General features: G+C 36.1%; 1 protein-coding gene across 5 annotated transcripts in view; it reads right to left on the bottom strand.

Annotated features, from left to right (window-relative positions):
• LOC128682834 (protein bric-a-brac 1-like) overlaps positions 1 to 21,854 on the bottom strand; it is a 353,293-nt gene extending 331,439 nt beyond the window's left edge. For 3 of the 5 annotated variants that reach the window (XM_053767754.2, XM_053767752.2, XM_053767750.2), the window contains exon 1: positions 21,713 to 21,854. The gene's annotated coding sequence lies outside the window, so the exon portion shown is untranslated. Of the gene's footprint in view, positions 1 to 9,577; positions 9,713 to 21,712 lie in introns of those variants that run through there. The other 2 variants (XM_053767753.1, XM_053767751.2) reach the window with 2 other exon arrangements.

Genomic DNA, 21,854 nt, shown 5'->3' on the forward strand with positions numbered 1-21,854 from the left:
GTGGTTTGCCATTGCCTTCATTATATCCTGAGGAATATGGTATGACAAACCCAGTTGCACCAGTCATCTATGACGTTAACTTTAACCTGAGAGCCGCTGACGTTTAGTCAAAATGGCGTAGTTTGCGTTTTTCTGCGCAGTTTAACGTTAAGGTCAAAGTTGACTGGGGCGACCCACTTTTAGAGATGATATATATGTATATCTATTTGTATTGTCTGCGCTTTGAATGAATCTACTGAAAACAACAAAGTACATCTTATGCATCTACTTAAAATGCATTAAATATGAATGTTTCAGTCTCGGTCTAATTTCTAATCCCAGCGGATATTCAAATTTCAATGGTTTATTTTCGACGCGGTCGCTGGACTTCGAACAAGTGAAGCTGAGAGAGAAAAACAATAATTTCCTATGTCGCCGCCATGGGGGAAACTTAACAAAATAAACCTACTTATATCTACTATAAGTATTATATAAATATTGTAAAGGTTTTCAAAATATTCTGTACCCTTAAATCAGACTCATCGACGCGGAACCACTCAATTTTCAAATTTCGATCGCGGCGCCCCATTGGCTGCCGCCTACGCCTGCCGGCTTGCCATTGGCTGGCCTAACCTGATTTATCTTAAATATTGTCACCTTCGAGCGTGCCTCAATCTGTTGGGGTGGTTATTTAATTTCACAACCCTGGTGATGAGGACGCGTGTAAGTTGTGAATTGTAAAACGATTTCGCATGCAAATTGATGTATTTTCATTACATATTCATATTCCTTCAAGGACCGAAAGAATGACAGCGCCTTTAACATTGGAGTGTCACCAAAAATTTTCTGTCTAGACTCTAACAAGACTATATAATTACCACTCAAATTTTGCAGGCAGATTTTGAAGGCAGCGGGCAAATGTAGATTTACGCTTCGTTAGTCCGCCTTAACGAGTAAGTTCGGGGCTGATCGCAATTATCAGTATGTTTCGTATATTCTGCGTTAAACAGACTTTCGATTGCATAGGTCTGTGTAAGGTTAGATATCGCATGTTCACAAAACTCTGGATGTAGAAAAAATATCCTTTACTCGGTGTATACCTATAAAGCAGTGTGCCTAAATCGCGTTATGCCTAGGCCAAAAGATATGCAGGTATATTGAGATGAAAGTTCATTGACTTTTAGATTAATAGTTATATAAGTATATACTTACGGTGTGTACCGGCTTCGCTCGGGTAAATACATAATAAATTACACATACACCACACTATCTGTTGGTGAAAACCACGTGAAAATCCGTGCGGGTTTTTAATTTGTCGCGGAAAGACAGACAGACGCGACAGAGGATTTTGTTTTATAATTATGCAAGGAAAAAGTAAATGAATATTGATTTGAAGCGGTGGTGGTGTAATGGTTAAGACGCCCGCCTGTGGATCGAAATATCCCAGGTTCGAATCCTACTTGTGCCACATGAGTTTGTATACCAATCTGACTCATGAATAGTAGTTTTCGACTATCACATCGAGTTATCGACTACCACATGCTTCCGGTGAAGGTGAAGGAAAACATCGTGAGGAAACCTGTTGATTCTTATTAACTTGTGTGTGAAATGGAGAAGGCAATGGCAAACCACTCCATTAATAATGCCAATACAATGTTAATGCCTTCATACGACTATGAAGAAGAAGGATAAAGTGATACATTCATGATGGATTGAAATCAATTGTAATGTCCTATATTACCTATTTCTAGAGCTTACAAACACATTTAATAGACACTAGCGCCATTTACCGGCTCGCGCACAAATTATTCACCTAAACCTTCCTCAGGTACAACACTATTCATGTATTGACTTTTATTCAATCAAGCACCTGTCGCTTTAATCTTTCTGTTTCTCTCGAAGGTTGACTGCTGGATAATGCTTTTAGCGTTAAGTCTGCCCATTGTACCAATAATTTTAATAAATAAAGTTTGAATAAATAAATAAATATCTATTCTTATGAAAATCCGTGCAGTATTTTTTAAGTTTATCACGAACAGACACACACACAGACGCGGTAGAGGATTTTGTTTTATAATATGTAAGAATAAGGATTATTAACTAGCAAACCTAAAACTAATTTAACATTAGCCCTGCGTTATCTAGGATGTTATAAATCTATGTTGGATTGCATCGTACGCGGTCTTAATGGATAGCGGATTATGCGTGTTCAAATAGCGGTCGTTAAATAACGGTCGTTTGCTGAAGTCGGCAGTGTGCGCTCGGCCTTATGAGCGGTAAATTTTGCCAGGATAAACGTATGGCATATTCTATTAGGCGTAAATATAATCCGTTAGGTAGCTGCGCCCCCAGGCTACGTTCACGTCAGAATTTCGGGAATCTATAGTAACCTTGTGTTTTATCGTAGTAGATCAAGAGCCATCGAAAGGCTTCGCTTAAGTATAATCATGTTTCCAATTTTCACGTTGTTTCCAACAGACAGATTGATATTTTCTTATCAACTTTGTCACAGTTCCGGCGGCAAATAAATAAATATTATTTGAACATTAAATAATTATTACTAACATTGCCTAGACACTAAGTCCATTAAACTATGAAAAACTACTAACATCGCGGCCTCCTTAAATCCTTTTTTTTTCTCTTAATTACTTACCTACTAACCTTTTGTTTTGTTTACTTACTTTACACATACAGAACTTTGTCAGCGCTCTCTAGTATATTATAAATATTATGTTTAAAAGCTTTTAGGCACACTACAATTGGATAATAATTTAGAACAATACCAACAAATTCTCGTAAATAGTAAATTTATCAATTATTGTATTGTAATCTGTTCTGTGTGTTAATAATAAATAAATCATGGAGATTAGTGGATTTAAAGATTCTAATTCACTGTAAAGTGACGACAGAGTTCACGCGCCATAGGAGATTCAAGCTGGGTAGCCTTACGTGTACTGTACGTGGTTCAAAGGTGAGATCTTCAAATTATAGGTACAGTGTAATAAAGAGTATCTAATAGTACTAGCTATTGCCCGCGGCTTTGCCCACGGGAGCAGTTATTTTTAAGCACGACGCAAAAAGAGGGGTGTTAAAGTTTGACCGCTAAGTGTGTCGGTCTGAGTACGTGGCATCGTAGCTCATCAACGGGTGAACGATTTTTGTTATTTGTTAGCTATTTACGCGGTAGTTCTTAGATATGTTTGTTCAAAATCGGTTCAGCTGTCGTGCAAAAGTTGTAGCGAAATGAATATTGAAAGTCGGGGGTTTTTTAATTTGTCTAACAAATAAACATTTTAATGTTTGTTTTGCGTACGTAAAAATTCTTTCCCCATAAGATTGCAATAGGCTACAATTCATCTCAAAATTCCCACAGGAGCGAAGCTACGAACAACATCTAGTTTTATATAAACTTAATAACGGAACATTCGAAAATCGAAGCATATGTTGCGGCATGAGCCACAGCGCTGATTTTCAGCTGAGCCTTGTATAACTGAAATAACTAAATATAAATTGAAATGTAAAATATAATTGTAAATAATAATTTAAACATTCGGTGTCTAAGGAGTTACAGTATCGCAAGCTACCACAAGTCGCTTGTCTGCCTTACTATCATTTAAATTCAATTATTTTTTATGAGAACTAACTAGTTCGGAGATTTTTATCCACCGAATTACTGTTACCCAAAAGGGGCCCTAGTCCGGTCAATCGGACTAAACACCGAACTACAGCTAATAAATAAATAAATATATTAGGATATAAATATATTAGGACAATCACACAGATTGAGCTAGCCCCAAAGTAAGTTCGAGACTTGTGTTATGGGATACAAACTCAACGATACTATATTTTATATATAGATAAACATCCAAGACCCGGGCTAATCAGAAAAAGATCATTTTCCATCATGACCCGACCGGGGTTCGAACCCACTACGCCACCGAGGTCGACGAACAATAATATATTGCAATTTTCAGGTAGTATATTGAAGTTAATTGTAAAGTAGACAACTCGTTCCTATCTAATATAACGAATACCAAACATCTGTCTGTAATTGATTGCCATACAAGTCCAGTGTTTGGGTGCGTTCAGTATTAGTTTAGCGATTAGTGATTAGTCTAGACCCAGCCTCGGTCTCAGACTGGTTGTTAATTCCTCTTGTACTCCGTTTTTTATTTATTTCTACACCAAATTCTCTTCTACATAGTCGTATTCCTCATGGCTGAGGGTCGCGGTTATTACGTGGAATGAAACACACACAACAACTTTCTTGGCATTATTAATGGAGTGGTTTGCCATTGCCTTCTCCATTTCACACACAAGTTAATAAGAATCAACCAGTGTGCAGGTTTCCTCACAAGCAAATATCGGCTAAACTATATTCATACAACAAATCGATATTTAATAAATAGTTGTTTCTTTGGATTCAGCTTCTTCTTAATAATAATATAATGTCTTTATTCATGTTACTTCAATAAAAGTTATACAATAGATCTAAATTAAGATTTAGAATGAAATAAAACAAAGGTTCTTCTACGTGATGAGAAAACCAGGTCAAGTATTGTCCAGGTTTCCTCATATCTCGTCAAGGAGGATACGCATGCCAATAGTCTGACAACTGAGGATACAGGAGACCGTGCAAAGAGGAATAAATAAAATAAATAAATAAATATATTAGGACAAATCACACAGATTGAGCTAGCCCGCAAATTAAGTTCGAGACTTGTGTTATAGGATACTAACTCAACGATACTATATTTTATAACAAATACATATATAGATAAACATCCAAGACCCGGGCCAATCAGAAAAAGATCATTTTCCATCATGACCCGACCGGGGATCGACCCCGGGACCTCTCGGTTCAGTGGCAAGAACCTTACCACTGCGCCACCGAGGTCGTTCGGAGAAGAAAAAGCAGGATAATTGGTCCTGAACTTCATCCTCCACTGAACGACAGTGGAAGAAAAGCTCATAAGCAAGATAAAACAGACGGATATTGCCGTGTTTACTATTTTATATAGTGTAATATTTACTTGAAGGTCGTTCCGAAATGCCAGTAGTATTTTTTTATATGAAATAGTTATAATAATTGTGAGAAATTAATATTTAATATAAAAATTCACGTGAAAAAGTGCCTGTGAGGGTCTAATTTCTGAATAAATGATTTGAAGTCTCCCACGGGATACAATTGGCACGAACCTCGGGGGACAAAGGGAACAGACCAGCCGATAGACAATGAGCAAATTGAAAGCTTCTGTTGCAGAATGAATTTGCTTTTGCGATACGTATGCCCAGTGGCGGATTTATCAGTAGGCTGAGTAGGCTGGAGCCTAGGGCGGCAGATTTTAGGGGGCGGAAAATTTGGCGCAATAAAGTTTTTAATATCTTTTGCGATACGTGTGTCCAGTAGCGGATTTATCAGTAGGCTGAGTAGGCTGGAGCCTAGGGCGGCTGATTTTAGGGGGCGGCAAATTTAGCCCATTAAAATTTTTGTTATATAGAAATGTAATTAGGTCACATAACCTATCCAGTTGAGGGATTTGACGTTTGTCGTGTTTGGTAATATTTTTTATATTACGTATTTGCGTAGTTATATTCGGATTGCGGTACTGGAATGACATGAATAATATAATAAAAATAATAACAATAAATGACAGACCGCCTGCTAATTTGCCACCATAAAATAAAATAAAAAATAAAAATAGCCTTCATTCTATCACAATTTGTATACAAGAAATATATTTTAAATCATAATTGTACAGCTATTCGATAATTTTATTAGTATAATGCAATGTATTCTGTTCTATTTATTTATATAAGTATAGTTAATTTGAATTCTATAAGATATACATTATTTATTTATTTATTTCATGCATTAAATTATATTAATCTGTGACAGTCGCCTCTTTGGCGTAGGCCTCCCCCAGCTTCCTCCAGTTTTCTCTTTCCCTGGCTTTTTGCCACCCTATCACATTAATAATGGTTTTTTTTTTCAAAATGTCATTATTAACTATATTTAATAGTCGTTAGAGATATCTTATTACATGATGTACATGTCAGAGATTTTGTGTGTAATTAGATTTTTATAACGGTGTAGACGGTGTATATAAATAAAAACTTGACACAAAAAATCATATACATGAAATGTCAAACTGTTTAGTTTGGATGTCTAGTTTGGACAAACAACCTTTGCTCCTTTCAAAACTGAAAGTTATGCGACTCTCCGGCGCCCCTTTGTATTTAGTGGTCTGGGCAGTCGCCCAACCACGTCCAACCCTAGCACTTCGCTACTGTTCTGTGCCTTGTACGTACGTTCCTTGCTCTAAGTTGAAGCTTCCAGTTCATCAGTCGGTTCTAAACAATTTTTAAATGAGAACTGGCGGAGTACTAAATTTAAAACTTGTAAAATTTTAACTTGTATGTGTACAGTCTACAGCAAGTATCAAGCTCAAATTCGCCCCTACTGCCGCGGCGTAAACTAACGTAACTTGATATGAAGTAGACTGTAAAATGTCTCTGCCGAGGAATAAATGATTGTAGATTTTTATTTTAAACCTCGACGGAAAAAGAGGGGTGTTATAAGTTTAACGTGTCTGTCTGTGTATCTGTCTGTTTTTTTTTTTTGTGTTTTAGATAATTTTATCACGAGTGTTCTTAGCTATGTTTCATGAAAATCGGTAAAAGTTGTAGCGAAATGCTATAAATATTGAAAGTTGGGGGTTTTTAATTTTTGTCCAACAAATTAACTTGTTATTGTAAATAACTTGTCCTTCTTTGATTGGAAACAGAATGGGTTTAAACTGGATGACGAGGAAAAAAGGGCCAGTCCAGAACGAGATGGTCGGACGATTTAGACCCGACGGATAAACACTGAATCACTTTGCCCAGCAGTGGGACACAAGCTAACAAAAAAAAAAAAACTTTAATGTCGTATTAATATTATTACAAAACGTGTGTCTTTTGTTTTGTTTATCTATGTGTTTTACTAATACGAGTACTAGATTATCTATACTATTATTATAAAGAGTTAAGCGTTTGTGAGTTTGTATGTTTGAGGCGGGTAATCTACGGTACCGATTTCAAAAGTTCTTTCACCATCAAAAAGGTACATTATCCAAGATTGCTATAGGCTGTTATTTTATCTCAAAATTCTCAAAGGAGCGACTCTGGTAGCAGCTGATAACAATATAATGATAATCACTTACATTGGTATTATTTACTATTAATTCTGTTTATTAATTTCACATTATATATGTTATATTTTATCTCAAAATTCCCACAGAAGTGAAGCCACGGTCAACGTCTAGTTATCAATGTTTTCGTGCTTCAACAGATGCGGAGGGAACCTTTACCACAGAGGAAAAATGTGCAGATGGTTCAGAAAACCTATTTTAATGACCATTTAATAGCTTTTTTCTTAATTTGATTAATACTTTTTACACGTGTCCATTAATACGTATTTGGCGCTAAGTAATTGCCACTATACTTAACATACGTGATATTTACATAACAATTCAAACAAAGTGAAATTAATAAATTTAATGAACAACAAGCAATACCAATAAAAGAATAGACATTCCTGATTATCATTATAGTTACCAGCTGCTACCAGAGTCGCTCCTGTGGGAATTTCGGGATAAAAAGTACCATATGTGCCATTCTAGGTACAGGTATAATCTGTCATTGTACCAAGTTTCATCAAAATACGTTGTGCAGATTTTGGGTGAACAAGTAACAAACATACACACATCTAATTATACATTTTAATAAAGCATCATACCATGTCCATAATTTATTATAAAACAAATTCTATCTGTCGTGTCTGTTCGTCTCTCTGTTAACGATAAACTCAAAAACTGGTGCATGGATTTTCATGCGGTTTTCATCAATAGATAGTGTTTCCTAAAGAAATTATGTTTTTACCCGAGCGAAGCCGGAACGGCCCACTAGTTAACATTGAGAGTGTCTAGTGGCATCAGAGACCCCGTGCTTGAAGCGGTGGTGGTGTAACGATTAAAACGCCCGCTTGTGAATCGAAAGGACTCTGGTTCGTATCCTACTCGTGCCACATGAGTTTGTATACCAGTCTGACTCATATATAGTAGTTTTCATCGACCACCACTTGCTTCCGGCGAAGGAAAACATCGTGAGGAAACCTGCATACCTGGTTGACAGTTTAGTTCCCTAGTGTGTATAATATGCGACTGCCTACCACTAGATGGCGGTAAATAGTCGTAAAAGTCATGTCAGATGCCTTTATGCGACTTGTATAAAATCTGACACCAGTGTTAGCGATGACTCGATATGATGTTGTTGAGAGGCTCCGATGCAGAAACATTTTCAGGCTTTCATTCTTAAATTGAAGGTTTAGTTTATTGCGGAAAATGTATTTTTATATACGGATACAGCTAAACGTCTCTACCCATATGGAGTATACAGATTCAAGAGATTATACAACAGACGGACGACATTTAGCTGTATGATTTTTAGCCTTTTCCCTTGATTGACGTTTACAATCTGCGCGGGACGAGAAGCAACTGGCACGTTCTATGACATTTCGTCACAAAACAGCATGGGTTGAAGTGAGGACAGTTTTTGTACGAGAAGACAAACGTCTTCTCGTACAAAAACCACTAGACAGACTTTGATCGAGTTCACAGTTCATCGCACGCAATTTATAAAGAATTCACTCGTTAACCGCGCGTAATATGTTTCTTTATGTACTTAAAAGTGGATTGCACCAGTAAGTTTTGCACGTTAGCTTTAACCAGCGCAGAAAATCTAAAGTACGCCATTTTGTCGAAACGTCAGCGCCGCGCAAGTTAAAGTCAACGTAAAAGTTGACTGGTGTAACTCACCCTTAAAAAATCGTTTATACGGGACCCCGCGGCGACACAAATTACGTCAACAGTTTGCAAAATCACGCCCTAAAAGACCGCAAGGCGTGCTCTGCGGGTCTCTAAAATGTTATTCTAACGTGAGTCAATCAAATAACTGCCAAAAACGTTATTCAATAGTAGCTCTTATTGACGCGCGATAAGAACTATAATCGAGACGTTGATAATGACTTATCGTTATATATCGACACCCAGACGTCATGTCGCGATTTAATAGAAAAATGTAAGTGTTATTTTTTGAATGCTGATTTTCGAGGGTTATGGTGGATTTGAGAGTTTTGGCGGACAATTAAATCAGAATTGTATTAAATATGAATATTTATTGAACCCGAGCTCAGCGTGGTAATCATAAATAAATGGATTTGGAAGAGGATGAACAGAGGAACAAAATATGGTGAAGGCGTCAATGCTATTGAACTTTGACAAGAAAATGACGTTTCAAAATTGTTTCATATTTCTCACTTTCCACAAACATTGCATGTTAATTTAGGTAAGAAAACTGCATTTCTTTACTGAGCAAAGCGGGTCTCAGGTTTCTTCATTTTGCTTACAAAGCATCAATTCCAGGCATCAATGCATATGTTTATTGGTTAAAATATGATAGAACCAGCATGAGACCCCATATTATAGCTGATCGTGCCTGCTCGGAGCTACCTCGGCCGCTCATTAGGTATTATAAAAATATAATAACTTGCACTTACTTGAGTTTCTACGGTAGCCACAGTGGGTACGAATTATTGTGGGGGAAAGGCGGAGGCCGAGACCCAGCGGGCGCATACGAGGAGCGGAAAATTATCCTTCACGTGCGCGTTTACGAAAACAATCACACTAACACATCGTTTTTCATAAAATGTACATTTACAACGTGCAAAATATTAACTGATTTTTGAAAATTTTCTTTTATATTTTGACACATGGTTTTTAAACTCTCTGGAAAATATATTTATTATAAGAAGTATTTAATTAAATATAATAGATATTTTTATGCTCAAAAGAGGATTTTTATTACACGTGACGCATAGAGTGTAGTTCCCGCCATAAAACAGGACTAATCCATAACTAATAAAAAGCGAAGCCTTAACAGCTTTTGAACATCGACAACATTCCCAAAGAGGTACATTTTGTATTATATAGTAATTCTTAAAGCTATAAAATACTAGTAATCAATTTGGTAAGTCATAACTAGGTATAGTATCTGAGAATTACTAATTGTATGCCACCTTTTCAATAAAACAGCCTATGTTTACCGAGTCTGGATTGCGGAGTGGTTGTCGTCACTACATAATGCACTGTGATTAGTCAGCCGCATCTCAATGAGATACGACTCAATAGAAATATTAATAATATAATAATATGAAATCCAAACTCACACTTTCCCTCTAGGATATATTATAAGTAGTCGCGATAACGACACAAGAGTCTGCCTCGCCCGCACTCGAACCTCAGCCTTAGGTAAACGCCCAGCTTTGTTGCTACCGTACACGTGTGTTATTAATTTTTTTTTCATCGAAACGCATTTATATCGAATAATTTTAATCTTAAACAGTCCGCATACATAGTATGCGTATTTAAATACTTGTAAATACTATTTTGAGAATATTGTGAACCAGTGATACCCGTTTCGGATCGAGGAAATCAACACCTGCCAACCGGCTTTTGCCACTAAGCTATATATTTTATTTGCTCACTAACTGACAGAAAAATAACTAAGGATTATTTCGTGTCCATGTTGTGTACTTACAAAGTTTCTCAATTACGATATTTATAGAAACAAATGTCTTCCATGCTGGTCTACGAGTAGAAGCGAGAACAACATAGAACGTGCCGGCTGCTTTGGTGGCGTGTGGTTGCGCCCTAAAATAGGATCACTCCTTGTCCTCCCGTGGCGCTACTAAGGGACACATAGTCCAGACAGCTGATAGGCAACAATAGCGTTCCCAAGGAGGGTTGACAACCGAAACTCCCGATTTCAAGGTTATTATTAACGCTGACCGAGCCGAATGCAACCGGGAATATGCGCAAATGAGAGAGAGAGAGAGAGAGAGAGAGAGAGAGCTGCTTTTCCTACATATTAAAATGTAAAAATCAATCTCTCAATGGAAAGAGATATAAGTCGGTAGCTAGCAACCTGTTATTATTCTCTATTCCACAAATAAGCCAGAAATACAGATAAACGTGGCCATCGAATTGCGTAACTCTTTTCTCCGAAAGGGATAAAGACGTGACACTGTATCACTCTCTCTATCCCTCTCTCATCAAAATAAACATTTAAATTTCTAAGATACGGCTGTCCCTAATTTTCTATCAGCTCTAACGACTTTCACGAGAGTATTAGGCTCAATCCTATTTTAAGCCGGAACCATACACCTATGGCAAAGAAATAAATAATTTGTTTATTACTATAAAAAGAAACACATTTAAATTTATACATGAAAAAAAAAACTAGGTATAGAAAGATGTGTAGTTATAAAGTCCGTGTAATATGGTAACACTTAAAAAAAAAAAGAATTTGAATTTGGAACGCGAGCGCCCGCGTCTCTTCGGCCAGTAACAAAATATGTAAATAAACTTGCAAAATCGCGTCCATCTAATTTAAAAATAAAAAGAGTTTAATATAAGGGCTACCGCAGCCTTATTACGGACACAATCAAATTGTAAGTAATTTCAATAAATGCCGTCGTGGCCGGCTCCGCTTCGAAGTTATCGAAGTATACCGACCCTAATGAACAGTTCGGCCGCACGAGAAAGCTATCCAGGGTTAAATTGATATGTTTATTATTACTTTCTCACGATTTCGTAGATAAGAGTTGAGAGGAACTGATTTTTTTAAATGTGTAGCTAGGTGCCCCTTACGCAAGACTAGGGTTATCCAAGTTTGTTACATTGTATTACTGGCCACTTAGAATTTGCATGAGGGAAGAAATCAGTTCGTTTTTTTTATTTATATTTTTTAACTTACAATTAGAAGCAACACAAATGCAGAGAGCAGCAAAAATCTTTTCTTACCAAATATGGAATTATACGAAATATGGAAGGCGCATTTTCGCTTGTTCGATAAGCAATACGATAAGACGACGAATAAAATAGGATCTATCCTCGCTATCAGCTAATGACAACAAGCAGGTAACAATAACATTCCCTAGGAGGATAGTCTAGCAAGCGGTCGACTGTAAAATCACGGCAGAATCTTCAAATGCACTAAGGCTTCGTGGCGTCACAGCATAGCAACCGACATGCGAACATGACAGAAAGATTATTCAGAAGCAATTTTACATCTACTCGTACTCAACTAAGAAACTCAACATCTTTTTTTATTTAAATGTCTCAAATTGTGGGTCTTTTATGGAATTTTTGAAATAACACTTGTACGAACAATTTATTTGTCCGTCGGTACGTATACTAGCCGCCCTCCTGCCTCTGCCTGCTAAACAATAATTGTGCAGAAATAATAACCGTAGCGCCACCCGTATCCGCTTGCAATAAAAATGTAAAACGCGCCGATAAGCGACAGCGAAGGGCCCAGTGATGTGCTGCATCTGACTTGCTAATATATCGATATCGAGTGTGTGTTTATAATTTGTATTACCTAGACATTGTCATATATAAATATATAAGTTTAGGTGTGTAATTTATTATGTTTTTACCCGAGGGAAAATATAACGAGACGGGCCGCTAGTAATATCTATACTTTTATTATAAAGAGGTAAGCGTTTGTGAGTTCGTATGTTTGAGGCGGGTAATCTCCGAAACTACTGCACCGATTAAAAAAATTCTTACCATTAGAAAGGTACATTATCTAAGATTGCTATAAGCTATATTTTATCTCAAAATTCCCACGGGAGCGATGCCCCAGGCAACATCTAGTAAATAATATATTGATCGTTCAGTAACAATTCTAAACGACACTGTTTTAAAAAGATGATAGCGAATAAAATTTACTTTTCACTTTATTCAGTGTACAATAGTTTGCTAATTTTGCTATTTTTTAATATATACTTAGTCTATCTAACCACAAAGCGTAGCTGTTTAAAGAACTTTGTATATGAGACAAAAAATATTAAAAATTAGGAAAAATAAATTTTAAAATGCATAGTAAACTAAGGAGATTAAAATACTGGCTTTTCCTGCCAAATTGAATATTTGTATGTCGCAAGAGACCTCTTTTTGTTGTTGTTTCTTTCCTACGCCAAATGTGCGTTGTTATTGGCTTACCCAACATGCTTTATCGTTAATTTTTCTTCTTCTTAGCCATTTTCAACCTCTAGGGTGTAGGCCTCCCTCAGTTTCTGCCATCTCACTCGTTCTTAGGCAGTTTCTATCCACTTAGTTCCAGCCATTTTTTTTGATATCATCACACCAACGAATCTGAGGTCTTCCTTGTGGACGTTTCTCGCCCCAGGGTCTCCCTCTCCACTCCATCACGGCTCCACGATATCGTTAATTCATATAACCGCAGACAACGAGTATTGCAGAGTCACACCCTCGAATGTGACTCAAAAGAATTTTATGTTTCAAATGGTACTCATAAATAATAGATAAAATGTGTCATACTACAAAATTATTTAGATAATAATTATTAAGTAAATATGCAAGCGATAAGCTCAGTTTCATAGTGTTCAAGTGTTCACTTCGAAAACTATCGATACAAGTATCGATAAAACCGGCAGAAAAGCGCATCCCTACCGCTCGGCCGTTGAGTTTTTACGTCCGGATCAAACCGCTGGGTATTTTGTCACACAAAATATAAACGCGGCTCGCTTCCTTCCCTCATCGGTCGCTATCTCAATGATTCATTACAGCTTGTTATTCACCTCGCCTGGACTCGCGAATATTATTATAGGAACGTTACATCGCGTGCATCGGTTTTTAGACGTAAGGAATGCGTTAGGGAAATTTCTAACAGCAAATTCTTAAGTCAGATTTTCAATTTTCGAACGCGGGCTTTCTTTGTCGTCGGGAAATTTTTTGTTTTTTTCGTGTCGGTGGAAAGAATCAAACCAGAGGTATGCAAATGGAATTTTTTGGATTTAGATTTTATATGGACGTACGTATTATTCAGTGGCTGGGCCAAGGGGCTTCGCTTCCTTAGAAATTTCGCGGTATATACTACTATTGATTGGATTGAGACACAAACATCTATCAAAAAATTAGTAATTGCCACGGTAATTTAATCTTCTTAAAAAAAGTCTTCAATAAAGAAATATCGTAAAATGCATGTGTAGTCGGTCAATTTTCTAAGGATTCATGCTCATGCAAAATATAACGCGTAGGTATTATTTATATCCACGGATTTATATATTCATTACGTTTAAATAAATATTTTAATTAATAAATATTATAATAAAAAATATTTATTGAAAAATATTGGTTTTATTTTTTTTAATAATCATGACATGATACATCAAAATTATTTAAATTATAATAGGCGTTCATCCAAACGTCAAATAATTAATTAAATTTACGTAAAAAGACGAAACAAAAGTCATTCCTATTTGTCAAATGCTTCTGTAAATTAACCGATATTTGCGTTAGGTATGATTTTTCTTTATTAACCGCAAAACAAGATTATTATTTAGTTATAATAATTTAATTTAACTATTCGTTTGCTTACTGCAACCTCAGTTTCATCGCAGCATAACCGCGCGATATGAAAATTGTTCTTGCTTCATATCAATCAGACGTTGGGATACTATTATTTGGCTGTGAAATTTATGAGTTAGAATTACACAGGCCGGCCTGTGAGAGCGAATGCACACCCAGTATAAAATGACAATGAAATATTATTCATAATAATATGCCAATCCGGGCGAACCTGTGTGTGAAACTTATATTTGTTATTTTTTTTTAGCCTTTCCAAATTCAGTAGAATAGATACACATATATAGAAAAGCCATGGAATTAGTAGGTACTTCGAAGTACTTACAAAATCCATGAGAAAAGCTTAATGTTATAGATAAAAGAAAAATATATAAAGCTAGGTACCTACTAGTTGTGTGTCACCTAATATGGCTGCGCCATGGACAAGTAAATAATATATCCTTATATATCATAAAACAAATTTCTCTGCCATATCTGTCTATTTGTTCGTACAGACGAACAGACGAACAGACGAACAGACGAACAGACGAACAGACGAACAGACGAACAGACGAACATTTTTTTAAATATGTTTCGCCTATACAACTCTCTATTCAAACAAAAAAACAAAAGCACTTCTCGTCAGTTAACATTTCTGTGATGTTACCTGCAGTTTTGGTTTTTGCGATATAGGCATTGTAGATTATTATAATTTGACGAACTATTTTCATTGACGCAACTTAATGTTCTGTTCGCGAAGATCTTGGTGGCGCAAGTGTTTCGCAAGCTCGGCCTGCGAATGTGGCGGTTAAGCAACCCTAGCTTTGGTCGGTCTCGAGATGGGTGACCGAAATGTATTATATAAAGCTCTATGTTTAGGCGATTGGACCCAAGTCCATTCAATCGTGCATCGGTTTAGAACTTTCACCTGTGATTTTTTCGACCGGCCTCCTTGGAAATGTTATTGTTGCCTATCATCTGCCCTGTGTTATCTAGGTCGACACAGACGATATATAGATATAACGTGGTCCGATTCTAAGATAGGAAGTGGGTACTCGCCGCGATTCCCACATTTCCCGCCTTGAGATCAATAACTTATCAAATTGACAATCGCTCAAACACACCTCGAGGCTGTAGTCAGTCCGGTGTTGCCAGTAACATAGTTTCCCACAATTTTGTATAATCTGTTTTCGTTTGATGTAATACTATAATGTAGATTAACATTTAGTTTGTAGACCACCATGATCGCATGGTCGTCATGCCCATGCCGAACTGTTACACTGCAGGTCCCGGGTTCGATTCTCGGTCATGTCAAAATGGAAAATTATCTTTTTCAGGGCTAATCTGAGCGATTTGCATGTCCCTATATATTTATACTAGATTTCCGAATACTATATACTAGCTTAGCGAATTTCCCTCGGGAGCAGTTATTTTTTCGGGATGAAAAGTACCCTTTATCTTTCTCCGTACTTCAAACGACATATAGGTATGCTAAATTTCAAGAAGAATGCTTGAGTAGATAAAGCGTGAATAGCTAACAAACAAACTTCCTTTTGCATTTATAATATTAGTTGGGATTATTTTATTTAATAGTAAAATATTCATTGACTGTAGCTTCTCCACGTATACAATGAAAAATAAATATTTTAAAATAAAAACTCCAGACTAAGGTATTTATCAATTCATAAAAAGTATTTACATACGTTTTACTATAAATATATTACTAGCTGCGTCCCGGGGCTTCGCTACCGTTGGAATTTCGGGATTAAAAGTACCATAAGTGTTATTCTAGGTTATTTTCTACCCGTGTACCAAATTTCATAACAATCGGTCCAGTAGATCTTGCGTAATAGTGTAGCAAACATCGGTTCACACATTAGAAGTAGTATTATGTAGGCATTTGAGTATTATTAGAGCACTGAGTTAGTATCCCTTAACACAAGTCTCGAACTTACTTTGGGGCTAGCTCAATCAGTTAAAAATATTTATTTATGTTTATTTGTAATTTTCCAATGATATTCAATTATTTATGTATTTATTGCATTATATAGGTACATATCCTTTTTTTTTTCAAAAATAATAATTATTTTTTATCTAGAGAACCAATACTATAAATTTAACCCTAACATAAAACAGTCAAAGTTTTATTTCCTTAAGTTAAACAGTTATAAACACATATTTAGTCTGTCATTTTATCGATTTTTTTAAATCGATTCGACTTAACACGCCCATAAAACTTTACAATCGAAAAACTCGAATAAGAACCGAATTATCGCCAGTCCTTACACACATCATTTACATTAATTTTGTATTTTATTTTATAGGGTGTAGTTTATTTTTTAGCGTGAGGATCAGGCCCATATTTTTCATAGTTTTTCAAATGTGTAGGTCATGATTATAAAATTACTAGCGGCCCATCCCGGCTTTGTTCGCGTAAAATCATAAAAAACTTTACAAAACTTCCTCAGGAATCATACTATCTATTAAAAATTCTCGCATCAAAATCAGATGCTTAGTTTAGAAGATCTACATAGATCTACAAATCTTGGCTCCGTCTAGCCCGTAATGTAAAAGACGTAATGTATAAAGACGTAAAGGTGTATTTGTTAAATTATTACACTTTAAAACATGGAAAAATAATATTTTATGGAAAATCCTTAGTAATATTCCATACTATAATGATATAAATGCGAAATTCTGTCCTGTGCTATGCCGATTTTGATGACATTTGGTATGCATGTAGTTAAAAAACCCTTTAACAAACACAGGCTACTTATTTTTCGAAAATCAGCTTTCAAAATATTATAATGAAGATATGGAATGGATAAAAATTTGTATGAAAATCATATTGAAAAGAGGACAAAAGACGACTTAATTGGCTATCACACAACAATATTGGTCCTAGAAATTAGTAATCTGGCATGGGTGAACACATTCATAACAAAAGATATAATTATGATGTCAGAAGCAACTATTCTACGCTGACGAAGTCACGGGTAACAGCTTAGTAGCCGTTTTTCTGCTATACTTAGCATAAAATAAATAACTATTATTATATTATTATAATATAAATATCATCGTTAAGTAATTAACTACTGAAAGTTATAAAATACTACTTAAAACTATTCTTCTTCTTGACCTTATCCCACTCATGTGGGGTCGGCACAGTAAGTTCTTTCAATTTTGTTCTGTCATTTGCCAATATCCATTGATACTCCTTTCCTGTTCATACTATCCTTGACAGACAGACATTTCTTCTTAGGTCTTCCTCTATTCCTGGAACCCTTTACTTCCATATTTAATGCCATTTGAGTGACGTTTAAAACTATTATATGGACTACGCGCTTTTTGCAATAGCGAAAACAAAGTAAAATATGTTCGTAATTACTTATTGCATTAATTTTTGTTACATCTTGCAATATCAATAAATAAACACAACCATCTTGTTATGTACAGACATCCAGAACCCATCTTTAGCCTTACAGTATTAAAATAAACATAAAATATAATTTCGTTGTCAGTCGGTTTATTTATTGTAAAGCATGGTTCACAATGAGCGAGTGAACGAGTAATTTGGTCGGCGTTCTGGTTTTACTAAAGGCTTAAAAGTACTCGATCTTCCATCTCGATAGACAAGTACGATAGTTCTTTGACAAATTGAAGCGTTGCGAAACCTCATCATAGATAATTATTTTACGTAAGCAAATCGCAATCACCTACATAGGAAAAAATCTATCTATTAACTTCTATTTTAAATAGCATGTAGCTAATTAAATCAAATCAAATCATTTATTCAGAAATTAGGTCTTCACAGGCATTTTTTCACGTCATATTCTAAATTAAATGATGTTTACCAAAACTACAAACTAACTATATCGGAACGACCACTGCTGAGAAGAAATGCCGAAAGAAACTCATTCAAACAGTGTTAGCCAGAAGTCCCTATTATGCCAGAAGGGCTTACCATTTTTTAAATATGAATTTATGTTAATGGCATGCAGTTAATTTCTTTCCATAGCATAAAACATTAATCATCACTACATAAACACACTTCTGGGTATGGGATCATCGTATTTTCGCGCCACTTTTTTTGGTCCTCGTCCAGTCTCATATATCGCTTCACCGTGACCCAAACAATGTCAACTGACCAGCGAGCCAACCTAGACATTAATCATCCAGTAATGACCTAATATCTAAAACTGTTACTACACAGTATATAACAAATTAGCTACGCGTCTGTCTATTTCTAAGCTCTCTTTAAAAACCACGCAAAATATTTAGATGTTGTTTTCGCCGTTAATTTGACAATTTACTTCCCTGGTGGTAAAATTCAATTTTCTTGCAAGGTCGGTTCAATTTTCTTCATTTGATCTGTGACCAAAAATGTATTTTCTCACAATTCAGAATATTACTAATTATTCATGGATTGGCCAAGCTCGTACTCCAGCAGCAAGGACATTATATGGCTGATAAACATAAAAATTAATATAACAAAAAGGTTCAATTAAGATTATGCAAAGTGTAACTAAACGACTTAGTGACAAGTGACTCGACCATCGTGAACCTTCCAAAAGGCCAAGCTGGAAACCAAACGTGTAATCTTTGCCGTATTAACGCGAATCGTGTATAAATATATTGCTAGTAATATTCGAAAGGATCACAGGGTTTAAATCGACTCGATAAATAATGTAAAGCTGTAGGCACAGTAGACAAAGTACCAATATAGAAGGCTCAAGTCATAGGCGATTAGATTTCGTCCGTATGTTTGATCCACACTACTTAATATCATACTCATAAATGCGAAAGTCTTAATGGCTGTCTGTTAAGTTTTCACGGCGTAACCTCTGGACATATTTTGATGAAATTTTGAATAGGTTAATCCCAGGTCAAACGTTGGCTACCGCGGGGGGAAACGTGGGCAACAGCTAGTAAAATATGTAACATTGTTTTTGATCCATCCAAGAGAATTCCTGTAATTCATCAACATCGGTCCAGCGATTTAGCCGTGAAATCAGACTTTCGCATTTAGATTTAGGTATAATATATTTGTGGAAGTATGGACGTGGATTTCTAGAATGTAAATTATTTTTATTAATTAGGTACTTGTATTTATTATATGTAGGGTTGAACATTCGTGGTTTTCAACAATGGTTTATGGTTGGGAGTGTTACTGGCCACTTGGAAAAGAAAGACGATGATATAGGACAAATCACACAGATTGAGCTAGCCCCAAAGTAAGTTCGAGACTTGTGTTATGGGATACTAACTCAACGATACTATATTTTATAACAAATACATATATAGATAAACATCTAAGACCCGGGTCAATCAGAAAAAAGATCATTTTCCACATGGTTAATATCCTGTATGTATTATTATATCTACGTTTGCAAAAAAAAAATGTGAAGTGCAATTTTTTTGGTAATCTACTGGGTAGAAGACAGTGGAGCGTTCTCCACGTGTCTACTACCTACTATTATAATTAATTGATAACGATAAATGCTGTGTTTAATTATAAACCTATTTCCGGTGAAGGATAATTAGGAAACCAGTAAGTTCACTAGTGTGTATGCGTCTTGCCACTAGATGTCGGTAGGTAATCTTAAAAGTCAGATTACTTTAGGCGACTTTAAGAAAAAGTACGTCAGTGTTAGCAATAACACACTTGAAGATAAAAAAAAATCCATATTTAAGTATGTGTTGAAATTGGTACATAGCCTTTTACAGGTTCTGCATATTTGTTGCACCTTGTACCCGACCACAGACTTATAGCTACAGACTATTATCGATATTTTGATGCTCAGTCCATGATCCTGAACAACTTTTAGTACGGGTGTAACGCCGAAACCGCGAAAAAAAATCAGCTATTCTATACAAAATTAAATAGGTATTTGAGTTGTGGAAAATGTATGTTTCAGCCAAGTCGTTCAGTGCCATGTATTAACACCTGATTGAAACTTGACTGACCTGATTCAAATTTTGAGAGCCAGGTCCGCGCGCCGGTCAAATAACCATATTGTCGTACCAGTTGGTTCCTCCCTACATTATGTCTGCTACTTACTATCGCCGAACTCAGACAGATGCTATGCGCGAACATAGCGCAGTTTGTATGAGAACTTTTATTTGGCACTGAAACCTAAATTTGCACCGAATCCGCAACATGCACTATTTTTATTTTAGGACATCTGGCGACAGACGGTATGACTATCAACAGAAGGGGGAAATGTCCGGGATTCCAAACACTTGAACGCTGTCCACGCACCAACGGCATACAGTTCGCCAAACTTTGACGATTTGGACGTAATTGCTGATTTTGGATAGTGTTCCATATTCATCCGATATATCCAATGACGCCTCATCAGATTTCTTTCCCCAAAAGAATGTTTGCTGAAGTCTATTTATAAGAAAATTATATCTAACAAAGATCCATCATAACAAAGGCTATATACCTAACTAGGTATAATTAATTAAATACAGTGTGCTGAATGCAATAATTATTGTGGAACATTAAATTTGTAGTCTAAACGACTCAATTAATTAAAGCTACAAAGATTGATCGTCTATACCTACAGAATAGACTGGACATTATTTCTGTTAAACTGTGCGCTATCTATCGACACTGATTCATGTATCAATAATATTTCCTTCATGAAAATTTTATTTGAGCCGTATGAGATTCGAACTTTCTCATTTCGGAGGTAAGTCAAGCGACTAGACCACATTGCATTTAAAAGATCACTGAGATTCAATTCTTTTGGCCATTGTTTTGGGCACGCCTCATTTTATAGGGTAGAAATAAAAAAAGGCTATTCTGCTAACATTACTCTGTGCCGGCGCAGACGGCTACCTGGACGTCTTACGGCGGCGGCGCCTGCGTCCCTTTCGCTCAAGGCTACCGCGGTCGCCACGCAAAAACAACACTAATGATGCAACACAGAAGTGCGAAATTTCCTTGCTGCATGGCGAACTTTTTTGACACATGCGTGCTCGCCGTCGTCGTGTCTCAGCCTCAAGGATACTTGGATTTTAATACTAAATTATTTTTACACGACCAATCTTTAAATTACCGAAAAATCAAAGAGAAACACTTAAAAACAATCACATGATGTACAAAATATACAAGAAATTCGCAAATGCAAAACGGTCAAATCAAAAACAAGATTCGAAAAAACGTAAACAAGCCGGCTGTCAATGTCAAATCGAAAAACGCGCGCGTATACTACACCATGATGGAAGAAAGGTAATAAAATTGATCTTACCTTAATTGTTTTTCACATAAATGCCAGGACGATGTCGTCACAATGGTTAATATTGTTGTTAAATGCGCAGGACCGTGTTGCAGGTTGCAGTGCAGGCGTCGTCGGCGCAAATAACGGTGTCGGCGTCGAGCGACTGTGGCGC

Source organism: Plodia interpunctella, chromosome Z, assembly GCF_027563975.2.
Source record: "Plodia interpunctella isolate USDA-ARS_2022_Savannah chromosome Z, ilPloInte3.2, whole genome shotgun sequence".
NCBI classification, from domain to species: domain Eukaryota; kingdom Metazoa; phylum Arthropoda; class Insecta; order Lepidoptera; family Pyralidae; genus Plodia; species Plodia interpunctella.